The 15696-nt window shown below is 40.1% G+C and overlaps 1 protein-coding gene across 6 annotated transcripts in view; it reads left to right on the top strand.

The window, feature by feature from the left end:
- The window catches only part of adgrl3 (adhesion G protein-coupled receptor L3), a 1193186-nt gene that overhangs the window by 88053 nt on the left and 1089437 nt on the right, over positions 1 to 15696 (top strand). For all 6 annotated transcript variants that reach the window (XM_031903606.1, XM_031903589.1, XM_031903595.1 and 3 more), the window contains exon 2: positions 746 to 893. The gene's annotated coding sequence lies outside the window, so the exon portion shown is untranslated. The remainder of the gene's footprint in view (positions 1 to 745; positions 894 to 15696) is intronic.

Genomic DNA, 15696 nt, shown 5'->3' with positions numbered 1-15696 from the left:
CCCTGCCAGTGGTTGCTCAGTGAGCCTCCTGTTCTTCCCCATGTTTGCAGCTGCCCTCAGTGCTGCCAGTTCCCCCCCCCCCCCCCTTAGATTCCGCCTTTTGTGCAATTTGACCTTTTGACAACTGGGCTTAATCTTCATCAGAACTTTATTTCAAACCATGTCAAATTTATTGCTGTTTGCGGAGAAACTGCCTCAGGGAGTGGTGGGAGATTAGTCTTCAGCAGCACGAAGGTGACTTTGCGTCCCAGGAATATTTACCCCTTTGGAAAAGTTTTTTGAAACGCCTGGGAGAGCAATTGTTGAGGGAACATTTTTGTATTTTTAAAGCACAATCTCCATCTGTCCAGTTTCCAACCTAAAACCATTTGTAAGATCAACCAGCTTCGTCCAGATGCAAAATCTATAGTATATTATCCAGATAGTAATTAACGTTAGTATATGTAAAAGATAATTAATTATCTCAAGCCTATCTTATTATTCAGGTATCTTGGTATTCAGTTCAAAAGAAATAGCAATTTTTCAACATGATTGAAGTTTGTTGGCTTGGTCTTAACTACTATATCCAAAAAGTGCTCCTGCCAGGCGACATGGCAATGACAATCACCTGTGCGATGGGTCAACCTGTTTTTTTATGAGAAATGAGGATGATGGGTCTAATGATGTCTTCAATTGAAATGTATTACCTTATTTCGTTGTTACTGGTCCTTGTTAAGTTTTTTTGTTGTTTTTTATATAATTTTAGATTCCCCATGTGATTCGTTTGCCTACTGTATGTATTAGCAATGCAGTGAGTTGTATACTTCCCTGTATGCATTTCTGCTGCCACATACTGGAGCTGGGAAGATTTTTCTTTCTTGAGACTTAAAGGTGCCATGGACTTTCCAAGCATTGTGAGTACCCCTTGCTTTCTATCTGCTTGTTTTTTATTCGGTTAATAGGAAATTCTAATAAACCTATATAGCATAATGTCTTTAATAAATATTACACTGTTTTTTTGCTTGTGTTTTTTTTTTTTTTGGGGGGTGGGGGGGGTTTCAAATGGTATATCTACAGTCTAAAGGTGACCATTCACAGGACTTTGTTAATAGTGGGTTGAATTTCATGGCTAGGGAAAGTAACTTCTTTTTTTTTGTCTACCAATTACAGGGGAGTGGGTAATTTGTTAAATTCTAATCAGGATTTCACATTACAGACTTCAAATCCAAAAAAATTAAGAAAGGGTGAAATGGTGTATAGAAGAATTGAATATTCCTTGGTGTACAACAGTGAGTGTTTGCTGGTTTTTAAAGGAGAAGAAAAGGTTAAAACTGAGTAAGCTTTATCAGAATGGTCTATGTTAGTAAAGCCATGAACACACAGAAAAGCTGCACTGTGTCCACTATCACAAGGAATACATGATTTCTTTCCTCCTTTTGTGTATATAAGTTCTTCTCTGTCACACTTCCTTCTCTCAGAAATATATCTTTCTCAACACATCTGCTTTGTTTGCTCCTCTTTCCTCTCTTCCCCCTCCCTTCTCCTCCTTCCGCTCCAATCTTATCTCTTTCCCCCTTTTAACTGTGCTTTGTAATCTGAGCTATCAGCAGCTAGAGATGCAGCACGGAAGCTACTGAGACCAAGCTAAAATGGCAGCTGCTATCTTAAATAAAGCGAGGGAGCTTCTAGGGCTGTTAACTCAGGTATGCTACAGCTTTCTACAGAATAAATATAGCATTCTGGCTTGCACTAGTGTGACTATTGCACTCATCTGTTGGCAATAAAATGCCAAATGCCTTTCCTTTTTCTTTAAATCTGTAGGCGGCTTGCAAACCGGACGATAGTTAAAATCCTTCATTCCATATCAAACATGAAAATCTCATGATGTGTTTTACTCACAAGAAATATTATTCATTGACCATACAAGATCATGTGCAACTATTCCATTTAAAAACGTAACAGAAAATTACATCATACACTCAAAACCCTTTTGTTACACATGAACCCTTAATGATTTCAGAAATAAAAAATGTTTTTAATACAGATGTTTAAATTAATTTTTCCATTTATCACCGTTTTATATAAATTTTTAATTTAAAATCCAATTTTTAGTTATTTTAAATTCATTCTAAGTTAGTCAAAAGAGTGAATTTTTATTTCATGGGAAAAATTAAATGAGAACAATTTCTTCTATGGAATAGTACAATTTAATTCACAATTTTACCTTAAAGGACAAGGAAAGGTTCTTATAAATTAACACTTAGGGGCTGATTTACTAATCCACGAATCCGAATCCCGAATGGGAAAAAATTGGATTGGAAACTAACATTTTGCGACTTTTTCGTATTTTTTACGATTTTTTTTTTCATCGTCGGGACTTTTTCGTGAATTGCCGCAACTTTTTCGTAGCCATTATGACTTGCGCGAATTGTCGCAACTTTTTCGTATTGAGTACTAATAAACAGCAGGCAAACCTTTCCGATTTTTTTCGTGATGGCTACAAAAAAGTTGCAGCAAGTCGTAACGGCTACGAAAAAGTCGCACCAATTTATGAAAAACTTGCGATATCGATGAAAAAAAATCGCAAAATACCGATCATTACAAAAAAAGGCATTCGGACGCTTTCGATCCGTTCGTGGATTAGTAAATCGGCCCCTTAGTCTAGAGGCGTTGGTGTAAAGTACTCACTATATAGCTTGATTTCCAGATCCCTGCTGTCTTGTGTCTCATATGGCACTGGCAGCCTACAGCACTCTGAAGACTCCTGTGACATCACATAATCCCCCCCCCCTCTTCCTGTGGGCTGCCAGTGGCAGCCTTAAGTCGCAGTGCCTTGTATTTTGCTCTTGTGCGCATGTGTATAATGTGCTCTCCCTTCCTTGCTGTGTCTATGCACGCTCCCTTAGTAAAGCCCCCAGCCAATGAGAAGCAGAACCGCCGTTGCCATAGCAACGTGTGACCACAACTGATTTGTTCATTTCTTCTGCGCTACCTAGGCTCAGGGGGGAGGGAATGCTGCACATGCTCGGTATAGACGGTGAGGGAAAGGAAGTGGGCAAACCTTCTCAAAGATGGCGGCGCCATTCACAGAAATGAGAATGAGAATGCAGTAAGTGTAACTCTGTAAATCTTTCAATAGGCAAGCCAGAAATATAGCAGTTTTACTTAACAATAGTAGTACTATTGAATAGTGTGCTTAATAGAATTTGACTTTCATTCTCCTTTAAGTAAAAGTTTTTTTTTAATTCGTGTAAAAAAATCTATTTCACTTCTGCTCATAGGAAGAAATAAAGCATACTCCCCCCTACAACTTGCAGGCAGATATTTTTCTGTACCCTGCATTTAAAGAAATGTAATGTCCTCTCACTTACAGGTAAAAAAAAAAGTGTTTCAATACTTTGTCATATTAATATGTTCTTGTATTTTATATTTCAACTCTTTAAGAAGTAAATCTAACCTATTGAATATTATATATTTTCCATAAGTAAGGAGGTAAACCACAAAGCTGGTACAGGTGTAGGACCTGTTATCTAAACCCTGTTGTCCAGAATCCCATATCCCAAAATTCTATCTTAATCAAATTAAATTTTTCAAGAAATGTTTTCCTTTATTTCTGTAATAAAACAACACCTTGTACTTTATCCCAACCAAGATATAATTAATCCAGGAAACTCCCGTAGCTGTAAGCTCAAGGGCCACATGACAAGGGACCCGAATAACCAGTAGCCAGATTACACTGGTTATGTTTAGAGACTGGCAAAATCTCATGTAACTGTGATTTGAAGAATAATATTTAGAAAAATGGTTGATAAATGAAAAATGAAATTTGATTTGATGCATTAGGCAGTTTTTAATGTTTAAAATGAAATAAAGGGTTATAACTCTCATCTGGTGTGCAAGCCTTCTACAGATTTAAGCTTATGACTTCTTCTAACATTGGGTTAGTGGCATTGTTATCAGACGACCACAAGATTTAGGTGAGTTAATGTCTAATTGATGTTGCTTTTGTTAGTGTTTAACTGAAAATTGGGGATTTTAATGTTCTCCTCCTTTACAAGCATAGGGCTCAGGGCTCTGGCACTTGAGTCACAAAATATAAATGTTGTGCCATTTCAGTTCTCATTTGTATTTTGCCTGATGAAGGGGCCTTAGAGCTCTGAAAGCTTGCAATGTATTTTTATTGTTAGCCAATATAGGTATCATTTCTACAATACTCTTGTATTTGTGTTTTGTTGTTTTTTTATTAAAATATATGGAGTGAGTCTAACGCTGAATCCTTGATTTTAAACTGCATTTCCTCCCCTAAATGCCTGACCTGAGGGGGGGGGGGGCATGGACATGGGTCATAGTCCAGGTATCCTAAGTGTTGAAATAATTGCACACAATGAACTAATATAATAACTGGTACATGTATCAAATCTATGTTTACTAATGCAGGAAGCCTGGCCTAAAAGATGCAAAAACTGGAGTTATTGGTACATAATAAAAAATATGATAATGTTAGAATTGCTGAAACATGACTGGGTGGTAAATAATGACCGTTACACCTTGTTTATAAAAGATAGGGGACATTAAAAGGGGGGAGGGGTATGTTTGCATGTTAAGTGTGATTTAAAACTCGGTATTAAGAAGACGCTGCAGGAAAAATGAAGGAACGAGAGAGTGCTTAAACCTTATGGTCAGACTTTCACAGATTGTAAGACGTCATGTAAATTAATTGTAAAGATATCCTACAGACTTCCACATGTAAGTGAAAAGGAACAGGCTCGGCTTCTGTAACAAATAGAAAGGACTGCAAGTTTGGGGCAAATTATTAATGGGGGATTTTAATTGCCCAGACATTTAACTGGATGAATAAAACTGCTAAAAGTTAATGGAAACAATTTTATAAATGTTCTGCATGGCTAATTCATTGAGGACCTAACCAGAAATGGTGCTATGTTGGATCTACAAATTTTGTTACACAGCAATCAGGAAGGCAAAAATAAAAAATGAAGAACTTATTAAAGATAAGATTCAAGGTCATGCTTTGGAGCAGCGGTCCTCAAACTGCGGGCCAGATCTGGCCCCCTGGCAGTGGAGAGAGAGAGGACTCAGCTGGGAGCGGGACGGGGGAACTGAGAGGGAGGACGGACAGCAGACCGGGGGAGAAGTGGAACAGGTAGGACTCCGCAGGAATGGAGCGCCAGGAGGGAGGGGTTAATGCGACCAATTTGGGGCACAGTTTGGCGACAACTATGGTGGGGGCAGGGGGTAGAATGCGACCAGTTTGGGCCACAGTTTGCCGATGACGGGGGGGGGGGGGTGGTGAGGTGATGGCGGTCTGGACCCCCAACAGTCTGAGGGGCCCTTGATACGGCCCCTTGGTTCGGAAGTTTGAGGACCCCTGCTTTGAAGAATGGCATTAGTAATAATCCATATGGCTTTATAAAGGATTGATCAAGTCAGGTGTTTTTAATGGTCTGAGCATTGACAATGGGGTTGCAGTAGATGAGGTCTTTTGATATAGGGCCATATAGAAATTTGCTTTTTAAACTAAGGTCGGTTTCAGCAATTCTGTTTGCGCATGGGTAGAAAACTGGCTTATCATGTATCCTTATGTATAGAGGATGGTTGTCAATGGAGCATTCTCTACTTGGAGAAGAGTTTTTGGGGAGCAGAGTTCACTGTTGGGTCAATTTTTATTTAATTTGTTTCTTAATGGATTAGGGGGAGAGCATTGTAAGTACAGTATCTGTGTTTTCTGATGACACAGTGCTATGCAGGTCAATTGATTTCAAACAGGATGTGGCATCGTTGTTGGCAGATCTGTACATACCGGAAGACTGTACGCTAAGTGGCAGATGAGATTCAGTATTAATAAATGTGTATGGTAATGCATTTGGGATATACAGTAAAAATATGCAAGCCACTTATACTGAAAATGGGATTGTTAGACATGTATGCATGTATGTAAAATTATACATAGATGCACATCTTTTAAGGAAGGACATGGGGGTACTTGTACATAATAAACAATGCATGTCAGCAGCAGATTAATGCCAGAAAACTTATTGATGTGCCTGTAATCGGTGCCATTGCTTTGTCCCAGGTACAGCCAAACAGAGCAAATTTCGACATAAAACTGCTCGTGTATGCATTTCTGCACAGCCTACACCCGCCCCATTCAGGATCCACAACATGTGATGGGAGCCATAACTTATTCTTGCTGATGCTTTTGCTTTCTGTGTTTCCTATTTCATGCCCACTTTGGCATCTGTAAGAGCAAAACATTATTTGAGCTAGCTATGAACACACAGGGGAACTTCTCTTTTGTGCTGCTTGGTTTTTTTTTTTTTTTTGTTTCAATACTTTTTTATTGAGAATTTTTCATTTTATAAACATATACAGAAGATTTCGTAATATTACATGTACCAGTTATATACATTCTGTGTGTATTCCATGGGATCTTTCCCATGCGTCTGTTAACTTATGGATATTAAGGTAAGTAGGTATTGTAGAGGGGAAAGAAGGGGGCAGGGGAGTGGGGAAGGAAGGGTAGGGGTAGAGGTGGCAGGAAAAGTTAAGGGTTGGGGGAGGGGAGCTTATAACTGTGTAAAGTTTGGGGGGAAAACATTCATAAATGTGCCACCTAGTTGCTGCATAGTGTTTATACTTTTTACATTGTCCATCTGGTACACTTAACAGTGTTTATCTAGTCAAAGATATTTTAATAGGTTAATGCTGAATTACTAAAACCATTCGGGTAGCGATATTGGATCCAAGGGTCCCAGACCTTTACAAATTGTCTGTCTAGTGTTATACTAGTTAGTGTTTTCCATGATTAAGACTGTATCTGTTCTTGTTTTCACTTCTGCAAATGATAGATGAGGGGATAACCAGGCCTTTGCTATCACTTGTTTTGTTGCTGTGAATATATGTGTGATTAAAATTTGTTGTGCTCTGGTAATTGTGTCAATTGTCTTATTTAAGAGGGCCTCCTCTGGACGTTTAGGGATATTGACTTGTAGCACTGTATAAATCGGGTCATAAACCCTAATCAATAGGCGCTGTACTTTCACAGTTCCAAAATATGTGTCCCAGACTATTGCATCCCCTATAGCAGTTTGGGTTTACTCCAGAGTCCCATTTTGCTTTACGAGTTGGGACTAGGTACCATCTGCTCAGCACTTTATAAGTTGTTTCCTGCGCTAGAATATTTATGGAGTTGTGCGTTGTATTTGTAATAATTTCTTGCCAGTCTTGTTCGTTTAATGTAAGCGATAGTTCTGTGCTCCAGTTTTTTACGTACTTTAGGGAGTTTATAGGTTGAGTATTGGTACTTTGTCTGTATATATGGCTTAATGATCCTTTCATGAGAGGTCGATGTAAGCATATTGCTTCTAGGAAGGTGTGTGATGTGCATTTCTTTTGTAGGGATGTTAAAAAAATGATTTATTTGGTTATACCTGTATAATTCTCGGTCAGGTATATCGTATCTGTCTCTTAGGACTGTCCAACTGATAATTTTGCCATGTAGTATATAATGATGTATATGTGTAAGTCCCTTATCTAATCACCATTGGAATTGTTTTGGTTCTAAACCCGGTAAAAATTCAGGGTTTTGAAATAGAGGTGCCAAGGGGCGGTGTTTGGATACCCAGCCTGGTTTGGTGCTAATTGTGTGCCATATAGTAAAGGTATGCCATATTGTGGGGTAAACCTTATATTTTTGTGGGACCTGACAAGTCCAGAGGAGGTCCCTCAAGCTTTCACTTTGGCACATAATTTGCTCAATTAAGACCCATTTAGGGGGGTTTACTCGGACGAACCAATGTAGTAATTGTGCAGCCTGAGCAGCAAAATAATATTCTCGAAGATTCGGGACGCTCAGTCCCCCTAAGGATCTATGTCTGTATATAACCATATGGGCAACGTGTGGATGTTGCTTCCCCCACAAATTTAAGGCATGCGTTCTGTAAACAGGTTAATTGCTCGGGTGGGGGAGAAAAGGTAAAGTTTGAAACAGATAGAGTATTCGTGGAAGAATACTAATTTTTATGATATTGATTGTGCCAAACCACGAGATTGTAAAGGTCTTCCAAGGTCGTCCATCAATTTCTTAATAAGTGTCCTGTAGTTAAAGTCACTAAGCGTATCATATGAGTTTGTGATGCAGACCCCTAAATATTTTATAAAGGTATGGGACCAGCGGAAGTTAAAGTTGAGCTCCAATAATTTTATTGCATGTGTCGTCATATTCAGTGGTAATGCTTCCATATTGGTTACATTGATTTTTAAACCTGAGAGAGAGCTAAACTTCCAGTACATTAAACAGATTTGGTAGTGAGATCAATGGTCTGGAAAGGGTAAGTAACAAGTCATCTGCATATAAACAGCACTTATATTCTTGTTCCGTTATTTCTATACCTTTTAATGTCCATGTTATTGCAGATGAGCAGTGCTAAAAATTCCATCGCTAAGACAAAAAATGTTGGTGAGAGAGGGCACCCTTGCCTTGTGCCTCTCTCTATAGTGATAGGGTTAGAAAGTAAACCATTGTACTTAATTGTGCGGTTGGAAAATTATATAGCGCCTGCATGTGGGACAAAAAACTTGGGGGGGGAACCCATATTTAGCTAGAGCATATTTAAGGAAATCCCATGATACGGAGTCAAATGCTTTTTCTATGTCTAAGGAGAGAAGTACTGCAGGGGTATTTTTCTCCTTGACCCAGGTTATTATATCAATGACTCTGCGAATATTATCAGTAGGTTGTCTAAGAGGTACAAAGACTACTTGGTCTTGATCTAGTAATGTAGCTAAGAAGGTATTAATTCGTGTCCCTATTAGTTTCATGTCATGGTTCAGAAGGGTGATGGGTCTATGATTTTCTACTAGGTTATTGTCTTTATTTGGTTTGGGAACCGCTGCAATAAACGCTCTCAAAGAGTCTGGGGCATAATTGTTCCCTTCTCCTATAAAGTTAAACAGATTGGCTATATGTGGTACCAACATTTTAGAGAAATGTTTGTAGTATGGGGCTGTAAGTCCATCAGGGCCTGGGGCCTTATTTGATTTCAGGGATTTAATAGCCCATTGGATCTCTTCTGTAGTGATTGGTTGCTTCATTATGGATATTTGTTCTGTACTTAAGATTGGGTGTAATATGTCCTGGAGTATTTGGTCTGCTTTGTCCTTATTAAAATTATTCTGACCTTTATATAAATGTGAATAGTATTCCTTAAATGTTTCTGCTATTTTAAGTGGGTTAGCAGTGATCACACCAGTGTTCGTACGAATACTATAAGTTGGGGAAGGTTTGTTTAAAGTTCTCAGTTTATTAGCCAAAATTGTATCTATTTTGTTAGCTTTGGTATAGAATCTGTTTCATCCATCTAATTTGTTTCTCTATATCCTCTGTAAGATATAGATTAAGTTCAGTTTTAAGTTTGTTCTATATGCCTCCTCTGTTTGTTCTATTTGGGTCGTTAAGTCATTAATTTTCCTTTTTGTTTTTCTTCTTTATAGAGCAAATTTTGATAATGACACCTCTGATATAGGATTTGTGTGCTTCCCAAATAATGGATTTGCTGAGATCAGGGTTGTCATTGTATTGAAAATATAATTTAAGTTCGCTTTCAATTTGTGAGCGAACTTGCGGATTAGTTAGGATTGCTTCATTCAGTCTCCACATAGAGGCACGTTTCGCTAGGTCTAGATCCGTTAAGCTCACTTTTACTGGGTTATGATCTGACCATGAGCACATTTGTATTTTTGCTATAGAAATTTTTGTTAATAAGGATGTACTAAGGAGTATGTAATCTATCCTTGAGTAGGTCCCATTTGGGTTAGAGTAAAAAGTGTAATCGCTCTTAAAGGGGTTACGTTCTCTCCACGCATCAGCTAGACCCATTGTTTTTAATTTCGCCCCTATATAGTTACATAGTTACATAGTTACATAGGGTTGAAAAAAGACCTGTGTCCATCAAGTTCAACCCATCCAAGTAAACCCAGCACACCTAACCCACACCTACCAATCTATACACTCACATACATAAACTATAAATACAACCACTAGTACTAACTGTAGATATTAGTATCACAATAGCCTTGGATATTCTGATTGATCAAGAACTCATCCAGGCCCCTCTTAAAGGCATTAACAGAATCTGCCATTACCACATCACTAGGAAGGGCATTCCATAACCTCACTGCCCTCACCGTGAAAAACCACCTACGCTGCTTCAAATGGAAGCTCTGTTCCTCTAATCTAAAGGGGTGACCTCTGGTGCGTTGATTGTTTTTATGGGAAAAAAGAACATCCCCCAACTGCCTATAATCCCCTCTAATGTACTTGTACAGAGTAATCATGTCCCCTCGCAAACGCCTCTTTTCCAGAGAAAACAACCCCAACCTCGACAGTCTAACCTCATAGTTTAAATCTTCCATCCCCTTAACCAGTTTAGTTGCACGTCTCTGCACTCTCTCCAGCTCATTAATATCCTTCTTAAGGACTGGAGCCCAAAACTGCACTGCATACTCAAGGTGAGGCCTTACCAGGGACCTATAAAGGGGCAAAATTATGTTCTCATCCCTTGAGTCAATGCCCTTTTTTATACAAGACAGCACTTTATTTGCTTTAGTAGCCACAGAATGACACTGCCTGGAATTAGACAACTTGTTATCAACAAAAACCCCTAGATCCTTCTCCATTAAGGATACCCCCAACACACTACCATTCAGTAGATAGTTTGCGTTTATATTATTTCTACCAAAGTGCATAACTTTGCACTTATCAACATTGAACCTCATTTTCCAGTTTGCTGCCCAGTTATCTAATTTTGTCAAATCGCTCTGCAAAGCGGCAGCATCCTGCATGGAACTTATAGGTCGGGAGGGATTCAGAGTGCTTTTTATTAGGGTTTTTGGGATCGTATCTATCTCTGCACGCATTTAATACTGCGTTCAAGTCCCCTCCCATTATTATTTGCCCTTTATTATGTTTGGATAAGGAGGTAAAAAAAACTATAATAAAATGCTTGTTGTTGGTCGTTAGGGCTATACACTGATGTTAGGGTAAAGAGCGTCTCCCCTATTGTGCATACAACAATTATAAAGTGACCTTGTGGGTCAGGGATACATTTCAGTAACTTTAAAGGTACATTTTTGTTAATGGAAATACCGACTCCCTTTTGTTTTTTGTCCGCTGAAGCCAAAAAGGCATGTGGAAACAATCGATGGAAGTATTTGGGTATAGAAGCTTTAGAAAAATGCGTTTCCTGTAGGAAAAGTATTTGTATTCCTAAGGAAGTACTGGAAGGCCATGGAACGTTTCTGGGTGCTGTTGAAGCCTTTCACGTTGTGTGTTAGAAACGTGATCATATTATAATACAAAACAGTGTTCTCCTGAGGTATTCCTCTCGGACGCCACTTGTGTGCTGCTCCATGATGGACTTGACTTTATTTATTAGATATTGCAGCAATTGGTGGGCAAAAGTTATAGAACCAAAAAAACATGTCTGATAACGGGGGGAAAAGTAAAAGAACATAATAAACATCATCAAACAAAAATCCAAGTAGGCTCTCGAGCCCGATTATAGTAAATATGCCTGCTGAAATCACTAGGACCTTAATCGGGGGTAAACTCCCTGCAGGCTCTAACACAAATAAGAAGTGTAAAGTGGGGTATGTCCTCCCTCCGAGGATATTTCCTCAACAAGATTTCTATGTTAGAAAGTCACAGTTCAGAAATCACATACTCACGAGGGTCTTATTGGGGAGATCTTTCCCACATGGTTGGTAGTGGGTTTCGCGGAGACGCATTAGCCGTGGCAGTGATATGTGATCCAGGGCTGCTTGCAATACTGTTATCCGTAACAATCCGTAGAGTGCGGAGCAGGGCCATTCCTTCTTCCAGCGATTTAAATATATGCTGTCGGTTGTTAAAGAGCAACTTAAATGGGAAGCCCCAGCGATAGAGTATTTTATGTTGTCGGAGAAGTTGCATGACGGGTCGTAGCGATCTTCTTCGTTGTATTGTTATATTGCGAGGTCCGAAAATATCTGATAGGGATGAGAGTTGTATTGCAGATCTGCGTTTCCCCGTGCCGCTGCCATGACCGCTTCTTTGGTTGCGTAGTAATGAAATCGGAGTATTATGTCCCGCGGAGGTCCATTCTCTCCTCTGGGGCCTAGGGCTCTATGTACCCTATCTAGCTCCATACGGTCGGCTGGTATGTCAGGGACCAGGTTCATCAGCAGATTGGGGATCTCTGTATGTAAATCCTTAATAGTTTCGGAAAGACCCCTGATGCAAATATTATTACGCTGCAACCTGTTTTCTGAGTCTTCCAGGCGTTCCATAATATCCTCCTGTTGGGTCATAAGCTGTTGTAAAACAGTGTCATGTTCGTTAATTCATGTTACAGCTGCATCCAGCCTATTCTCTACCTCGTCTGTGCGGTGTCCCAAGTCGTGTGTTTCACGGGTAAGTTGTTTAGTGATAGAGGCTGACATGTCTGTAAGTTCTTTGTGTAGTAAGGTTTTAAACTTTTGTAACAGTGAAGCGTCACTGATGCGAGGTGACTCTGATGCGGCACCGGAGTGTGAGCTTACCGGGCTGTCTGGAGGGCCAGTATCTGACTGCGCAGGTGATTGAGGGCCTTCGTCTGCCATCTTGGGATCGCCGGCTGCAGAACTTTGCGAGTCAAAGAACTCGGTTAATGGCTTTTGTAGCATTTTCTTTTTGTTTTTAACGGTTCTCGTCATGTTCTGTGGGCGTCCGGTGCAGAAAGGAGATTTATAGAGGGAGAATTGGGTGCTTTATCCTCGGGTCGGGCCGGAGCGATGTGTCTGCATGTCTGCTCACAAACGCATCCCGTAACGTCCCCCCTGTATGTGTTTTTTACATAATGGTTTGTTTAACTTATTCCTCCTTACTTGATTTTTGTCTGTCCCTTGTCTGTCTGCTGACCTTTTCCTACTCTAACAATCTACTGGGTAAGTCTTGCAAGCAGTTCAAGCATAGATTATTATTACTGTTTGTGCATTATTTAAAAAAAAAAAAAAAAGCAGTGGGGAAAAAGCAGCGCTGTGATAAGCAAGCTATAAACTCTGTATAAGCTGCCAGATTCTTGTTAGTCAAGGGTGTATTCAGGCCCTGATTGACAAGCCCCAAAACTTCTTAGAGATCCAGCCTCTCTAGGATGCTCTTTTTGTACCCAGTCACCTTTCTGACCTGTTGCCAATTGGTTAGGCTATTCAACCAGGTGTTTAGCATTATACAACTTTTCCAGTCTTTTGTTGCCCCTGTCCCAGCATGGAATCAAATTCAAAAGGATACAATACAATTTCTCAGTTTTAACATTTGATTTGTTGTCTTTGTACTAATTTCAGTTAAATATAAGGGTTCCGCCTTGGCTGATGACCCCTGTGAGATTTTCTCGGACGCAGTGATAGTGATAGTAGGCACAATCATACCATTCAGAAGAGACACAATGTTATGGAGAGCCTCTTTAGGCTGCTAAATCATACTTCTAGTGCTTCTCTATCATTAGGAAAAATTCTCTGTTTTCTCCCAGGAAGGTTTTGGAATGAGCTGTAAAACATTTTGTAAAGGTGGTCATACACAGGCAGAATTAAGCTGCCAATTTGAGTCCATTAGACCAATTTAGCAGCTTATCTGCTTGTGTATGGGGGCCCCCAGATGGGCCTCCCCATTTGATATCTAACTAAAAATTGATCTGCAGTTTTGATTTTTGATCAGGAACGCATCGGCTCATTGATGCGGTCCTTGGTCACCAAGCACCTATGTCCGCCATTGTGAATCGATCATTTGGCCCATTCTTGCCTGCCTTAGTTGGGCAAATCGGGAGAAGATCCACTCGTTTGGCAAGGTCACCAAACGAGTGGACCTTAACGTTTATGGCATCCTTAACATGGGCTACTTTCAGACAGATTGAGTATAAGCAGGTGAGGATCCTCCTGCATAACCACATCTGCTCAGGCCTAACCAAAATTCTGCCTTAAAGATGTTTAGTAATGGTGGCATGCTTGTAATACCCCATAGGTGTAATGTTATCCTAACACTAATAACATTCTGTAATTTTGGGATTTCTAGTTTATGGCTATGTCCTTTTTTGCATAGAGACACAGTATAGATAATAAGGTTCGGTCTGCACTTCTGGGTGAAACATCATCCATCTGGTTAAGTAGCAATACCCTGGGGTCTAGTGGTAGTTGTAAATCAGTTTTGGCACTGATACTGCGTATTACCTGTTGCCAAAATATCTGAATTTGTGGACAGGGCCATACCATATGTACTGTATATACAGTAAAAGAACATAGCCATAAACTAGAAATCCCAAACAAGAGCTACCCTAAGGTCCTGGGAGTTATTAATAGAAAAAAGCAACTAGGTTGTAACTACACCGTGTGCACTTTGGGCTTTGGGCTGGATTCATTTTCTGTAGTCTTAAAGGAGAAGGAAAGGCAAAGTCACTTGGGGGGGGGGGCCAAAATATTAGGCACCCCCAAGTGACTTAAATTGCCTACCTTGTACCCCGGGCTGGTGCCCCTGTTCGGAGAGAACAGCCCCAGCCCGGGGTAGCTGCAGCGCTTCCTCCTTCCTGCTTCACTCGCGCGCATGCGCAGTAGAGTGAAAAGCCGAACTTTAACAGAAAAGTCAGCTTTTCACTGTACTGCGCATGCACCAGCCACGGGAATTTGCTGGAAAACGAAACAGGAAGGAGGAAGCACTTGCTACAGGTACCCTGGGCTGGTGCTGTTTTCTCCTAACAGGGGCACCAGCCCGGGGTACAAGGTAGGCGATTAAAGTCACTTGGGGGTGCCTAACATTTCGGCACCCCCAAGTGGCTTTGCCTTTCCTTCTCATTTAACGGAGTAAAGTATACCCTATGCAAGAAATTTATTTGGGTTATTTTATCTTTGCTGCTTATTACCCCTTCAAATTCAGAGTCTAGTATATCTTCCCAGGCCTCTTTTGTGAGCTGGGGGAGATCTTGTTGCCATTTTGCATATAATTTACCCAGGAATTTATTTCCTAGCTGTGGCAATTGCCTATAGAAGTGCGACAGAGGTTTCTTGAGGCTAACATCATGAAGTCCCGATTCTATCCCTTTAGGGTTTGTGTTGATCGGTTGGTTGCTAAATTGAGCTGCTGTCGCATACCTCATCTGTAGATATCGAAATAGCATTCTATTTGGAAGGATATATTTTTGTTTAAGGTCTGGGAATGACAGTTTACCATTCTCCATTATGTCGGCAATGTATTTGATACCGTATTGTGCCCATAGTTGGGGATCTGGTATGGTATTAAAGTGTTGTAAATGTGGGTTGCACCACAGTGGGGTGTGGGCTGAGCAGTGCTGCTGATTTTTTAGGTAGTACTGGAGCACTTTTGCCAAGCTTTCACTGAGGGGAACAATTTGTTTTTATGTAATTTAAAGGGGATCTGTCACCCTAAGAAATAATTCCAAATTGTTTTCTATTGTGTTTGTCAAGCAAAATAAACTTCACCTAGACCCTTAATCCTATTTTCTTCAGTCTTCAGAATTCACAATTGCAGCAAGCAAGCAGGCACCATTTTGTGGACACTGTCCTGATACCCATGTCCATGCACTGGCTAGGAAATTAGATGGCGAAGAGGGATGGGGAATGTGAGGGTTGCAGCATCTAGTAAGTTCTGAATTGAAAGTGAAAGTAACTTTCTGCCCC

This window comes from Xenopus tropicalis, chromosome 1 (assembly GCF_000004195.4).
Source record: "Xenopus tropicalis strain Nigerian chromosome 1, UCB_Xtro_10.0, whole genome shotgun sequence".
NCBI classification, from domain to species: domain Eukaryota; kingdom Metazoa; phylum Chordata; class Amphibia; order Anura; family Pipidae; genus Xenopus; species Xenopus tropicalis.
Note: the sequence above shows the minus strand (reverse complement) of the source record. Positions and strands in the feature narration are given on the sequence as shown.